The sequence below is a fragment of the Cryptomeria japonica genome, chromosome 3 (assembly GCF_030272615.1).
Source record: "Cryptomeria japonica chromosome 3, Sugi_1.0, whole genome shotgun sequence".
Lineage (NCBI taxonomy): Eukaryota > Viridiplantae > Streptophyta > Pinopsida > Cupressales > Cupressaceae > Cryptomeria > Cryptomeria japonica.
Genome location: NC_081407.1, coordinates 198,490,740 through 198,494,966, shown reverse-complemented (window position 1 = coordinate 198,494,966; position 4,227 = coordinate 198,490,740).

Below are 4,227 nucleotides of genomic sequence, written 5' to 3'. Positions count from 1 at the left end.
GGCATGGTTATTAAGATGTCACCAATAGATTTTTCTCCCACTTTGAGGTGCATAAGAATTCTAGAATGATCATGCATCTAAAGATATGTAGTGCTCACAAATGTGCATACAAATTAAATATCAATATGAAATCAAAGGATATCACCATTGGGTTCACATAAAGTAAGACCCTATCAAGATATGATCAAGCATGGTTACCTTCTATGTATGTACCCTCCATACAAATCAAAGATTGTTCTCTATAAACACTTATAATTATCTATAGATTTAAACATGAAAGTGTTAGAAATGGAATATAGCCCTACTAATTGATTGTATTTGTGGGAGAAAAATAATTTTAGGAATAGGGAAAAATAATACATGAAAAGTAAAATGTAATCTAAGTGTGTAAGAATATAATCATGTAAGCATATATAGAAATGCATTATTTCACATATATAGAAATGATCATAAATAATGCATTATGTAGCAATCATATGAATGTCTCAAAAAATAAGCACATGATGAGTATATATGTTAGAGATGGTAATGATGAATAATATTGTTACCTCCAACATGGGCAAAGGATGGAAATGCAACCTTTAGCATTCATAAACACCTAAGAAAATATAATAGTATGAAGTTGAAATAAATGAATGAGGCCACAATAATGTATATAAGGGAAGCGTGATGCTCTTAACTATTACTTTATACTTATAAAGGTTCAATGTGAATAGGAAAGGTGTGATGTCCCCAATATGGTAAGGGAAGGTGTGATATACTACACTATGAAAAGAAAAGGTGTGATACCCATACTATGAAAGGGAAAGGTGTGATACCCCCAATGCGATAAATTGAAGGTGTGATGCCACCAATGTAATAATGTGGCTACTTGGGACCTAAATAAATAATATGGGCATAACAATAAATAATATAAAGGTGAGGGCTCGTGTAAAAGAACAAGCTCTCATACATATAAGATAATGCAACAAAGCCCAAAGATATGTAAGCGGAAGGTGTGGTGCCTCCATGCGTATATATCTAATAGTGATTGCTCAAATAAAAAGGGGGGCATATCAACATAATATCATAGTTAATGTGTAATAATATAAAGGGATAATCATGAAGATATGAAGAAATGATATGTACGATTGTAATTATCAAAGCAACATTGTATAGTCAGATACCTTAATATTATCCACAAATATAATAATAAAAACAATATATTGTGAAAGATGGATCTCACACAACACATGAGATGTTTGTTGGACAAGATGCCCTAATATCCAATATATATGTAGAAATATAGTAAACTCCTGAGTTAGAGTAGCACCATACAATACTCCTTATGAAAGAATTCACTCCATGCTATATCTCCAAGAGATCCCAAATAAAATATCATACTTCACACATATCTTACAATGATAATCACCTTCCTTTATATATACCTCCTAATAATATAATGGAAGTAAAAATCACAATGAAGGCCTACTCAACTCTTGATACAATTAATTATACAAAATATTTGCATGATCCAATATAACTAACTTAAGGGATGTGTATTGGACATGTCAAAATCTCCATCCACCTCAATACCTTATAATATCATATCCCTGGCTACATAACATGTCATCCCTCCTTGACATGTTTAGTCCCTAGAACACAAGAAGAATCCAAAGAGTATAGTTGTCACGAGTTATTACAAATATGATACCATGACTAATCATATAACCTTCCAAATTTGATCCTTGTGGTGCCTTTTGATCAATAATGCTTGGATCCCATCCTTAAGCCATAATTTGTTGCACCCATTTGATTCCATTCATTATCATTGTAATTCATCCTTTACTTCCATGAGTAGCCATTACTTTTGTGATACCAGTAATCATTGTATTTGTTCTTTTGATTCCATATTAGTCCATAGTGATTGGCTTGTTGATTTCTTATACTATCATTTCTCCATGATTCTTTCTTCTCATAATTATGTGAATGCCTATATAATGCACCCTTTTTTGTGATTAGAGCCTTCTTTGAATCTTCACAATTTTTTACCACTTAAATTAATGACCCCTTAGTAGAATTATTTGTTTTTCATTTTTCTCGACATCTTGATCCTCACATTTTTCATCTGACACATTGTTACAATCTTCATGAGATTCTTGAGCTATCACTTCCTTGAATTTTCTTTGAACTTTATTATGTGTAATATCATGTAATATAATGTTTTTCCTTCTATACCAAATCTTCATGAATTTATTTTGCACGTTAACATTTATTGTTCCAACCAAATATTCTAACCAAGGATAACTAAGAACAATATTCATTTCATCCATATCCAAAGCATGAAAATTTGAATTCAAAATGTATTTATCTGTAGAGATTTAGATATTCATAAATTCAAATATCCATACCTAATATTTAGATCTACTTCATGTTCTTTGCGTGTACATATATATATATTCTTTGTTAATTCCATGTTGATGAAGTTATACTTGCTACTAGGGTTTTTAGAGACAATAACATTTTCATTTTGAGTGCATACATGATATTGAAGGATTGAATCTTCCTTATTTGGACATAAAGTGCATGTATCTACACCATCTCCTTCTTCTTCCTTTGTGTCTTCTCCTTTTCCATCTTATTTTTCTTATTCTTTATATTCTTCATTTTCTTCCTCCTCTTCTTCCTTTTTTCCTTCCTCTTTTTTTTTATTTTCTTCCTCCTCTTCTTCTTTTTCTTCTAACTCATTCTTCATTTTCTTCTACCTATAGCTTTTTTTTCTATTTAATACTCATTCTCCTCTTCCAAATCCCTTCTTTATTTTTGTCCTCCTCTTCTTATTCTTCTGTATTTTCTTCCTTCTCTTACTCTCTTTTATTTTCCTCCTCGTGTTTTTCTCTTTTTTCTTTTATTCATCTTCATATTCCTCTTCTTCATTTTCTTCCTCATCATCTTTTTCTTTTGGATTCCATTTATCTAAAAAAACTTGTATAGTTCATGCAAAAAGAAATATCTTTACCCAAAGGTCTATATCATTGCCAAGCTTCACCTTTTAAACAACATGAAAACTAATATTTTTATATTATAGATTTACAATAAGATATTTTATATTTATATCATCATGCTAATGCATATCTACTTCTATAAAAAATAGAACAATCCATTGAAACTGTTGTTTAAGAAAAATGATATCAATAGATTACCATTCCATCAAATCCAATTGACTGAACTTTGATCCAATCAAAACATGATGTAGTTAATCTCAAATTAAAAAATAAAATTAATAGACCCCTAATGAATTTTCATGATCTTTCAAAAAATGTAATTTTTTTCAAAAAAATCCTTGATTTGCAACCTATAAATATATTTATGAAAAACAAATCATAAAATTGTAAAATATTAATGATGAGAACCTAATTTTTGGACTATGTCTTCCTTATATGATCCTCCAACTTTAGTATGAAAATTGTTGAAATTTTTTGTAGCCATTCAGAAATTATAGGTGAATCTTCAAAAATTAGGGTTTTGTCCACTTTTGCCCAAATTATAGCTCTAATACCACTTGATATGATCCACATATAATAATGTAAATAATATATTTTTAAAAATATATTTCACACAACACAAGAGATGCTTGTGGGACAAGATGTCCTAGAATCTAGTATATGTAGAAATATAGCAAACCTTTGAGGTAGGGTAACAACATACAATAATCCTTATGGAAGAAGCCACTCCATAGTATATCTCCAAGAGATCCCAAATAAAATATCATACTTCACATTGTAGTGTCATAAATTGTAGGCCATTAATAATTTTACACTCTTTTTTGGGTCCTTTCTTTAGTGTGACTTATCCTATATCATTTAAGCCTATTTGGGCCTTATCCTATCTTACTATTGTCAAATATTCAAATTAGGACCTAAATTAGCATCACAAACCCTGACACTCATGACTACCCTTTCAAAGGCTTAATTTTGGTAGGACTATGTCAATATTGGGCACCATAGTCCCTTTTGGGTGCCATACTCCATATAGGTGTCCAACCAAAATTTGAGCCATTGTTAGTGTCAACCTTCCCCTTTTCAAATCTGGTCTTTATTTTTGTGAATGACCATTGGAAGTCATCGTAAATATGAAAGTACCTCGAGAAACCCATAGAAAGTCATCATCTCTAATTCATTTAATCATTCTTCATAATCCAAAAGTTTCATTCAAGAATTCAATTCCTTCATTCAAGAGAAAATCTAA